The 10,420-nt window shown below is 66.4% G+C and overlaps 1 protein-coding gene across 3 annotated transcripts in view; it reads left to right on the top strand.

Annotated features, from left to right (window-relative positions):
* Positions 1-1,597: 1,597 nt before the first annotated feature.
* CAPN5 (calpain 5) overlaps positions 1,598-10,420 on the top strand; it is a 112,037-nt gene continuing 103,214 nt past the window's right edge. For all 3 annotated transcript variants that reach the window (XR_014795842.1, XR_014795843.1, XM_084893396.1), the window contains exon 1: positions 1,598-1,787. The gene's annotated coding sequence lies outside the window, so the exon portion shown is untranslated. The remainder of the gene's footprint in view (positions 1,788-10,420) is intronic.

Genomic DNA, 10,420 nt, shown 5'->3' with positions numbered 1-10,420 from the left:
TACTATGAGCCCAGGCAGTGAGTCCAGAGTCTGTGCTCGCAACCAGCACCGGTCACCCCTCCTGAGGCTCCAACATGGAAATACGAAAGGGGCCCGCGCATCCTCTGATCGCTACCGTTTTCTCAGACATGACCCCGGTGACACTTTGAACACATGGGAGTCGCCCAGCCCAGAGGCAACGCTGCTCAACACCTGTGTGACGGGCTTTCCCGGGCCCACGGCCTGCCCACACTAATCTCCACTCACTTCGGCTGGACGCCCGTTTCACAGCCCAGAAAGCAAGGCTCGGAAAGGACAGGATCCCACAGCCAGTCACTGGCAGTGAGGCTGGAGCCCAGAGCTGCCTGGCGCCTCAAGCCCTGTCTCCCCCAGGAGGAACCTCAGCCTGGCGCTCCGGAGTCTGCCACCAACTCCCGGGGCAGCAGGAGGGCAGGGCCCTGCAGGAGACAGAGCGGCCAGGTGCGAATGCTGAAGGCGTGCTGGGCTGGAGGGGGAGACCTGGCGTGAGAGCTGAGGCCTGCTACCAGGACATGTGTGTGGAGAGGGAAAGACCAGCCTTTCAGGCAGGGGCAGGCCCACCAGCACGTCTGAGGGTGGCGGAGCCCAGTGCTGAGAGGAGCATGGAGGGCCTGGGGAGGCGGCAGCCCGGACACAGCCTGGGAATACCGTGGAGAGTCAGACAGGGCACAGACTGGGAGCACTGCCGAGCGGGGTGGGCCATGGCTGCGTATGGGAGGCTCCCCGGCTGAATCAGAGGCTCCTGAGGGGCTGGAGCCACACCAGGAGAGAAGCCCGGGAGGCCTGGACAGAGGCTGCGAGATGGTGGAAGAGGCCTGGACAGAGGCTGCGAGATGGTGGAAGCGGCCCCTTACTCTGAGCGACTGGGAGGAGGATGAAACCATGAACCCAGACTGGGAGCACTGCGGGGAAGATGAGTGGGCCTGAGTGTCCCCTTCTGGGAAAGGGGCCGATACTGCATCCGATGAGCAGGTCACAGCGTGTCTGCCCTGTGGTCCCAGAGCAGTGAGGAGGAAGCCCGGAGCCCCTACTGTGTGCAGAATGGGTCACTCAGAAGCCTTGTCAGCCTCACTCCCGAAACAAGGCTCAGCGCGGGCCTGGAACCAGGTTTCCCCACCAGACAGGTCCCTTAGCGCCGCCAGGGGTCTGGGTGACCCCTCCTCCAGCCCCAGCCTTGGGGATGGACATGGACGTGGGGACGGGGAAGAGCTGGGCGCTCGCCTCTCCAGGTCTCTCTTTCCCAGCCCCCGCCGCGGCCCCGGCCGGCTCCCGGTCCCAGACGCTGCCCGGAGCTCGGGGCCTGCACGGCTCCCGCGGGGCCACCTGCCGCCGGGGCTCGGCCCGGGGGGCTCCCGGCGATGCCACCGCAGCAGAGCGCGGCTGGAGGGCGAGGGAACGGGCCCGATCGAGCCCGGGGGGATGGGGGGGCGGCTATGCTGAGCCGCACGGGCCCCCCAAACCCCTTCCCATTCCCAGCGGGAGCTCCGCGGCCGCCTCCCTGCGGTCCGCCCACCGCGCGGCGCCAGTCCGCATGCGCCGCCGCCGGCCCCGCCCCCGGAGACCACGCCCCGGGCCGGTGGGCGGGGCGGGCGGGGCGGGGTTCCGCCGGCGGGAGCCCCACTCCGGCCCCTTCGCTGCAGCCCCACCGATCCCGGCCCGGACCGAACCGAGGCTCCTGCCCGGCCCGCCCAGCCCCCGCCCGGAGCCCGCGTCCCGGAGCCCGGAGCCCGCGTCCCGGAGCCCGGAGCCCGGCGGCGGCGGCGCTGCAGGTAGGAGGCGCGCGCGGAGGGAGGCGTGTGCGGGCGCGCGTGCTCCGGTGTGTGTGCCGGGTGTGTGTGTGAGCGGATGTGTGTGTGTGTGCGGGTGTGTGTGCGTGCGGGTGTGTGTGTGAGCGGATGTGTGTGTGTGTGTGCGGGTGTGTGTGCCGGTGCGTGTGCTCCGGGGTTTGTGTGCGGGTGTGTGTGTGTGCGGGTGTGTGTGAGCGGGTGTATATGCTCCGGTTTGTGTGCGGGTGTGTGTGTGTGTGCGGGGGTGTGTGTGCGGGCGTGTGTGTGTGTGTGCGGGTGTGTGTGTGTGCGGGGGTGTGTGTGTGCGGTGTGTGCGGGAGCAGCGCCGGCCAGCGCGTGCCCGGGAGCGCCGACCGTGGGGCTGTGCATACTCCGCACGCCGGGGAGCAAGGGGGGGAGCGCTGGCTTTCAGCCCCGAGGACGGCAGCTCGGAGGACCCGACGGGGCCCCCCAGGGTTCGTCCCCACCCAACCCTCCATCCCGCAGCCAGGGCCCCCCACCCCCACCCCTACCCCTATCCCCCCCCCCATCCCACCCCTATCCCCACCCCCACCCCCACACCCCGGAGTTCCGGAGCAAGTTTCCTAGTTCCGACGCCCGCGGTTGAACCCGGGGGCTTGACCCTCTGTGCCTCACCGTTTTCCTTCCAGCCCTCCGCCCGTCAATTGCGCAACCCCTCCTGGGTGTCCTCCTCCCTCCCTCCCATCCACCCCCGTCCCGGGAGGCTTGGGAAAGGGGTGCAGAGTGGATTCTCTGCCTGACCCTCCTCGGCTTGTGGAACTGGGGCCTCCTTCCCCCGCCCCCGCCGCTGGGCTTGGGTGTGGTGTGAGGGGCGGGGCGGGGCGAGGCGGTGGGGGGAGAGAGAGAGAGAGAGAGAGAGAGAGAGAGAGAGAGAGAGAGAGGGAGGCAGGCTCTGGGGCTTCCCTCATCCTTCCTGGGCCCTTCAGTGGGGGTCTGAGGAGCCCCGCCTGGCCTGGGGTCCACAGATGAAGAAGGATCGATCGCTAGCAGGTGCCAAGTTCTCTCCGGGCTTCCTTCCTCCCCGTCCACACACTGTACACCTCAGCCCGCAGGAATGAGGAGAGAGGGCCCCTGAGGGTGAAGGGAGCGCGGTCAGGGGTGCTGAGCCAGAATTTGAACCTGGGTCGCCTGGCTCTCAAGCCAGAATCCTCTCCCTGCACCTGCCGCGGCGGAGAGCGAAGTGCCAGGGGCACCTCCTCCTGGGCTACCCGGGATGGAGACATCCCAGTGCACTTCCTGGAGGCGAGGGTGGGAGGCTGGGGTTCAGCCTGGCTGGAGTGGGGGGCCTCCAGGGGAACCGCTGTGCTCAGCTGCAAAGGCGAACACACCCCCACCCCCACCCCAGGGCCTTTGGGCCTGGTACCTGCTCCCCTCCCCTGGTACCTGCTCCCCTCCCCCGGTACCTGCTCCCCTCCCCCGGTACCTGCTCCCCTCCCCCGGTGCCTGCTCCCCTCCCTGGTACCTGCTCCCCTCCCCCGGTACCTGCTCCCCTCCCCCGGTACCTGTTCCCCTCCCCCCGTACCTGCTCCCCTCCCCCCGTACCTGCTCCCCTCCCCCCGTACCTGCTCCCCTCCCCTGGTGCCTGCTCCCCTCCCCCGGTACCTGCTCCCCTCCCCCGGTACCTGCTCCCCTCCCCTAATACCTGCTCCCCTCCCCCGGTACCTGCTCCCCTCCCCCGGTACCTGCTCCCCTCCCCTGGTACCTGCTCCCCTCCCCCGGTACCTGCTCCCCTCCCCTGGTACCTGCTCCCCTCCCCCGGTACCTGCTCCCCTCCCCCGGTACCTGCTCCCCTCCCCTGGTACCTGCTCCCCTCCCCTGGTACCTGCTCCCCTCCCCTGGTACCTGCTCCCCTCTCCTCCTCCGGGTGGGGGTGGGAGGCTTGGCAGCGGGCGTGGGCGTGGGCGCAGGAGGGTGGACCCAGCTGCTGCTGCTTCAGGCCCGAGCTGGTGCCAGGGCAAAGGTGCCCAGGCGGGGTGATGCCCTGAGGAGCAGCTCTGCTGAGGGGTGAGGCAGGTGGGTCCCCAGACAAGCCCTTGCCCAGAGTCACATCCTTGCTGGGAGCCGAGGTGGGAGGCCAGCCCTGCCTGGTGCTGGGGGGATTTCACTTTCCATACTTGGGTGTGGGGTCTCCGGGGATGGAGAGCTCACCAGGCAGAAGAGAGGGCAGGACACGGCCGGCCCCGGGGGCAGATGGGCACAAGCGGAAGGAGAGTCCGGGCAGGGCATTCACCAGCCAGATGTGTGTGAGATGGTCGTCTCCGGCTGCTGTGGGGGTGGGTCGCTGGGGGCAGCAGTGAGGTGGAGGCCAGAGCTCCCTAACTCCCCACCCCCACTTCCCCACTGGGGGGCATCTGCTACGGGCCCCCAGAACAGGGCTGGGGTAAATGGGGGTCGCTCAGGGACGGCACCTGCCCCAGCCTGGGGAAGGGTGGGTGGGGGAGCCCTGTCTGAGATGGAGTAGGCCTGGGCGATGTTGGTGAGGTGTAGGGGTTGGACACTGTGGTTGTGAGAGGCCTGCGGGCTTTTGGGGGTGACACCCAGACTCTGCTCCCCGGCCAGTGCTGCTCTGGCTGCTTCGGCGTCTGCTTTTCCCATGGGGAGCCTTCAGGACAGCCCAGGCGCTCTGGTCCGGAGGGCACAGGGAACCTCTGGGTGACACCCCCCCCCCCCTTCCCCGGTGTCTATGTTACTCCTGTGGAGACTGGCTCTGTGCGTGACCTTGAGGCAGGGACTTCCCTGCCAGCCTCAGTTTCCTCATGTGCGAAATGGGGATAAACGCTGCCCAGGTGCAGGGCTCAGGGAAGGACGAGTCAGTGTAAGTGTCGCTAGGGCCCAGTCTGCAGGGCTCAGTGGCTGAGCGTCAGCAGTTCAGTTTCCAGGCAGGGCCTGTGCCCAGGTTTGGGCCTGATCCCCAGTGTGGGGTGTGCAGAAGGCAGCTGGTCAGTGATTCTATCTCCTCATGGATGCTTCTATCTCTCTCTCCCTCTCCCTTTCTCTCTGAAAGTCAATAAAAACACATATTTAAAAAAAAAAAAAAAAGGTCCCTGAAGCCCTGGCTGATTTTGCTCAGTGGGTAGAGCATCGGCTCATGGACTGAAGGGTCGTGGGTTCAATTCTTGGTCAAAGGCACAGGCCTCAGGCGCGGATCTGATCCTTGGCCCTGGTTGGGGTGAGTGTGGGAGGCAGCCAATCGATGTGTCTCTCTCACGTTTCTCTCTCACCCCCTCCTTCCACTCGGAAAAACCAATGGGAAAAAATCCTTAAAAAAAGTGTCCCTGACGGGCTTTACTAGTACATGGGGTTTGGTAGCCATTATAATGAATCATACCACTCTCAGCATCAGTCTCTTCTTCCCGGGAGGCAGGCAGAGGAAGGAGGGGCTGCGTTTGGGAGAAGCAGGCTGAAAGGAAATGGGGTCCCCATGGAAGTGGAAGCCCCTCTTGGTGTCAGTGGGTGTGACCCCCTTAGACCCCTTGAGGGGGTGGTCTCTCTCTGCCCTCCCTGAAGCGCCTAACCCCTAAGTGTCATCACACAAAGCTCAGCAGCCGGCCCTGGCTCCCCCGCACCCCGGCTGCAGAGGGCAGGTCTGCAAACCTCCCGGCCCCCTGCTGCTCCCCTGCCGTCTGGGGCCTGGGCAGATGTGAAGTCTGTCTGTCTGTCTGTCTGTAGCTGGTCTCACCTGGCCCCTGCCTTTCGTGCCCCCAATTCCTCAAGTGTTGTGAGCACCTTTAGGAGCCCCCCCTTCCTTTCTCCATGCCTCACCTTTCCTGCTCAGAACATGTAGAAATGGTCCCTCCACCCTCTTCTACACATACACCGCCCCCCCCCTCCCCCCGCCCTGACTCTGTCATGATGTGACACCCTGGGCTCCTCTTGCTTCGGTTCTGGCCAAGCTGCCGACTTCCCTGTGGCCTCAGGCCTGCCTTTCCAGCTAACCCAGGAGGCGTTAAGGAGCCAGCCTCAGGCTCGGGCTGGGGAAGTTGCAGAATGCGAGCATTTGCAGTGGCCGCGTTACTGCTTCCCATTCTGATTGCTCAGGGATGTGTTTCTAGGGTTAGCTTTCCCGGGGCGAGGGGTGTGAGGGTGCCGGGGCTGAGGCTGTGGTGGCCTGTGCATGTGGCACACGGGCGGTTGTGGGAAGAGGGGCTGGGGGCCCGAGCAGACAGATCCCACCATTGGTGCCCGGTGACCATCCCTGTCCGGAGCCAGGGTGGCCACAGGATCTCGAGGCCTGGGGACAACAGGCAGAGGCCTGGGGACAACAGCCCCACGCCCCGCCCGCTGTGTGAACTCTGCCTGTCAGGTCAGTGGGACCCGACCAGTTTCTTACTGATGATAGCAACCAAGACACTGAACTTCCGGGTGACTTTGTTTTACGCCGGAGCAGTTCATGGTGCAGTAACTTCATCCTCACTCCTCACCCACTTCCCTGAGCCACTCCCACCCACCCTTCCGCACGGACACTGGAGTTCTCCGTTGCTGCTCTGACAAATCAACAGACTTTATTATTTTTTTCTTTTAATATATTTTATTGATTTTCCACAGAGAGGAAGGGAGAGGGATAGAGAGTTAGAAACATCGATGAGAGAGAAACATCGATCAGCTACCTCCTGTACACCCCTCACCGGGGATGCACCTGCAACCAAGGTACATGCCCTTGACCGGAATTGAACCTGGGACCTTTCAGTCCGCAGGCCGACGCTCTATCCACTGAGCCAAACCGGCCAGGGCCAGGCTGCGTGGTTTTAAAACAACACACGTGCATCCTCCTACAGTCCTGGAGGTCAGAGGTCTGGAATGGGTCTCACGGGGCCAAAACCAAGGTGTGGGCAGCCGCTCCTCCCGGAGGCTCCGGGGAGAGCTCTCCTGCCTCTCCCGGTGGCTGGCGGCTGCTGGCAGCCCCGCGGCCTCACCCCCAGCTCCCCCGCTCCCCTCCTGTGGAATCACATCTCCCTGCGCCTCCTTCCTGTAAGAGCACTGGTGACTGCACGGAGGGCCCACCTGGGCGATCCAGGATTAGCTGCCCGTCTCAGAATCCTTCTGCACGGACATCTGCACGGTCCTTTTGCCATATAAGGTAGCATTCGCTGCTTCGGGATTAGCATGTTGATAACTTTGGGGGCCCTTATTGTACGTACTACCGGATCCAGCCACAGTGCCACTGCAGGCTCCTTTCCCAGGACCCACCGCTGCTGGCTCCTTCCCCACACGGTCCCTCTCCGCCTCTGTCTCCCCCCAGCCCGGGGGCTGCCGCACCTCTGGCCCCAGAGCCCCGCCTGAGGCTGCGGCGGGCAGGGCTCAGGGATGGTTGGAAGAGAGGAGCGGCTGCATGGGCTGCCCCGGGACCAGACCCAGCCTGGCATTTGACAGTTTGTGAGGCCTGTAATGAGCCCATTCATTCTGTAACCCCAGTGCTGGGCAGGGAAGACCACCCTCGGCGGGCTGGCTGGCCGGGCTGGATGGCCAGCCGGGAGCCCCATTTTGTAGATCGGAAGCTGATGGGAGCTAAGTTGTGCCTGGGCAGAGGTGTGTGAGGGAGCAAGGCTGGGGGGGCGGGGGAGGGAGAGGAAGGAGAGAGGGGCAGGCCGGGCAAGTCGAGGGGAAGACCTTCACTTCACAGATGAGGAGCCTGAGGCACACGGTTACTGCTCGGCCTCACCCTGGGCCAGGGTCCCCCTCTGGGGGTGGGACGTGGACGGGCCATCCTGAGGCTCTGAGGTGCCTGGGCTCGGGGAGGCGGCGGGGCCACCGCGGGCAGGAGCCGGCGTGACGCCCAGCAGGGCCAGAGGCTGGGACCGCTGCCAGCACCCCTGCCCGGAGACCTGGCGGCCATCCTCCCAGGTGACCAGCCGCCGGGGCCCCCGAGGAGACCCTCCTGCTCCAGCCCAGCTTGCAGAGAGCCCTGGCTTGCGGGCAGCAGATCCTGCCGTGCGGGTCTGCGTCACATGCCCACGGCCGAGGCCATGCCGCACGGAGCCCTGCCTCTCTCAGGGGCCATTTGTGCAGCCGGGTCTCCGCCCGCGTCCTGGCCTCCTCTCCCCCCGCCCCTGCTTGTGGGCCGTCCAGGAGCTCACACTCCGCACAGTCCCCTCCTCAGCCCGGCTCTCAGCCTGCCGCAGCCCGGCTGGGCAGCCACAGTGTGTCTGGGGTAGCCCCCCTTCCTCCTCTCCCCTGCACCCTGGCCCCAGCCTTGCAGAGCGGTTTCTTCCTCCCGGAGTAGAGCTGGGACTGGGAGGCTCCCTGGGGGTGGTGAGCAGACACAGTCCGGAGCTCTGTGGGGGAAGACTCACCCTCCGTTCCATCAGTCTCCTGAAGCTGCGGTCCGCCCTCTGAGACCCGCTTAGATGCCGTCTCCCCCGTGCAGCCCCCGCCCCATTGGATGGTGTGGAGATGGCTCTCTCCTCCGCCAGGCTGACCTCCAGGCAGAGCCCTGCCTGACCCCTCGCGGCCCCGGAGCAGGCCTCCGGGGGCTGGCTAATGCGCAGCTGTCTGTGTGCCTGGCCGGCCCGGCAAGGCAGAGGTTTGACCTGAGACCGGCTCCTGGCACTGCCCCTCACACACCTTTCCCCTCTCCGAGCCCCTGGATCTCGTCTGTGCGGTGAGAACAGTGCAGCGCCTTTTTGAGGTTGTGCGGGGGCTTTGGCCTAGGAATCAAGCCTCAGTTTCCCAGCCTGAGACATGGGCCCCTTTCGCTAGATTTCCAACCTTGAGACTTAGAGGCAGGGGGTGCCAGGGGCAGAGACTGCCCACGCGGGAGGCAGGAAAAGAGGCTGTTCAGACAGCCCCTGCAGAGGGGAGAGCTAGACGTGCTCCCTTCCTCAGTTCCGTGATGAGAACCCACAGGCCAGAGAGGGTAGGAGGTTCCCGGAGTCACACAGCACCGTGGAGCGGAGATGGCGCCTGTGACCTGCTCAGGTCTCATTGGGAGGGGGGGGGGGCGTTTTCCCTGTGGGAGTAGCAACACCGGCCCCCTGAAGCTCCGTGCTGCCCCCACTGCCCCGGAGACTGAGAAAAGCCCCCGCCCGAGGCGCTCAGCTGCCCCTGCCCTCCCTTTGCTGCCCCTGCCCTCCCTCAGCTGTCCATGTCCTCCCTCAGCTGCCCCTGCCCTCCCTCTGCTGCCCCTGTCCTCCCTCTCTGCTGCCCCTGCCCTCCCTCAGCTGCCCCTGTCCTCCCTCAGCTGCCCCTGCCCTTCCTCTGTTGCCCCTGTCCTCCCTCTCTGCTGCCCCTGTCCTCCCTCTCTGCTGCCCCTGCCCTCCCTCAGCTGTCCCTGCCCTCCCTCTGCTGCCCCTGCCCTCCCTCTGCTGCCCCTGCCCTCCCTCAGCTGTCCCTGCCCTCCCTTTGCTGCCCCTGTCCTCCCTCTCTGCTGCCCCTGCCCTCCCTCTGCTGCCCCTGTCCTCCCTCTCTGCTGCCCCTGCCCTCCCTCTGCTGCCCCTGCCCTCCCTCAGCTGTCCCTGCCCTCCCTCTGCTGCCCCTGCCCTCCCTCTGCTGCCCCTGCCCTCCCTCAGCTGTCCCTGCCCTCCCTTTGCTGCCCCTGTCCTCCCTCTCTGCTGCCCCTGCCCTCCCTCTGCTGCCCCTGCCCTCCCTCTGCTGCCCCTGCCCTCCCTCAGCTGTCCCTGCCCTCCCTCAGCTGTCCCTGCCCTCCCTCTGCTGCCCCTGTCCTCCCTCTCTGCAGCCCCTGTACTCCCTCTGCTGCCCCTGCCCTCCCTCTCTGCTGCCCCTGCCCTCCCTCTGCTGCCCCTGCCCTCCCTCAGCTGCCCCTGCCCTCCCTCAGCTGCCCCTGCCCTCCCTCTGCTGCTCCTGCCCTCCCTCTGCTGCCCCTGCCCTCCCTCAGCTGCCCCTGCCCTCCCTCGGCACAGTCTCCGCAGCATGTGGTGCTGGGCTGGGCGCCCTGCGGCAGGGCGATCGCTGCCCTGGCTTCTGTAGTGAGGGGATGTTCAGTGCCCACACCAGCCAGATGGGCTGCTCACCCCACCCCTCAGGCCTGGGGCTGAGCCTCGGCCGTCCCCTCGGCCGCCCCTGTCCCGTGCCCTGGGAAACCCGGCCACGTTCCGCCTTTCCCTGCCTGCACTGGAGGCGCCTGGGGAGGTTGTCTCTCAGGTACTCCCCCGCCCACCCCGCCTCCCCCGCACGCTGGGGTGGGGCCAGATCCCAACGCAGAACAGCTGTGGGGCCAGCTGTGGGGCCGGAGCCTGGGGACTCCGCCAGGCCACCCAGCAGGCTGAGCTGGAGGCTGGGGTTTCCCTCCAGGCGCTGCCAGGGGACACCAGTGCCCCGGGACCAGGGAGGGACCCTGCGCCCCAAACCCCTGCCCTGCCCCCCAGGCCTCTGCGTCTCCCAGCAGGGGAGCTGTTTGTCCTTCATGTGCTGGAAAGATGACTGCAGCTGGGTGGGGGAGGATTGGACGCAGACAGGAGCGATAAGGAGAAGGGAGGAGAGGGGAAGGGAGGTAGAAGAAAGACAGGATTTCCCAGCCCTGGTGCCAGCCGGCTCCGCGTTGGCTGGGCTGACTCACCGTCCCGGCCTCTGGCTCTGCTGGCGGAGCCCGGAGCCCAGCGCCTGGAACCCGGAACCCGGAACTCCGGGGCCCCTGCCCT

Source organism: Pipistrellus hanaki (genome assembly GCF_964339955.1).
Source record: "Pipistrellus hanaki genome assembly, chromosome: 9".
Classification (NCBI taxonomy): domain Eukaryota; kingdom Metazoa; phylum Chordata; class Mammalia; order Chiroptera; family Vespertilionidae; genus Pipistrellus; species Pipistrellus hanaki.
Note: the sequence above shows the minus strand (reverse complement) of the source record. Positions and strands in the feature narration are given on the sequence as shown.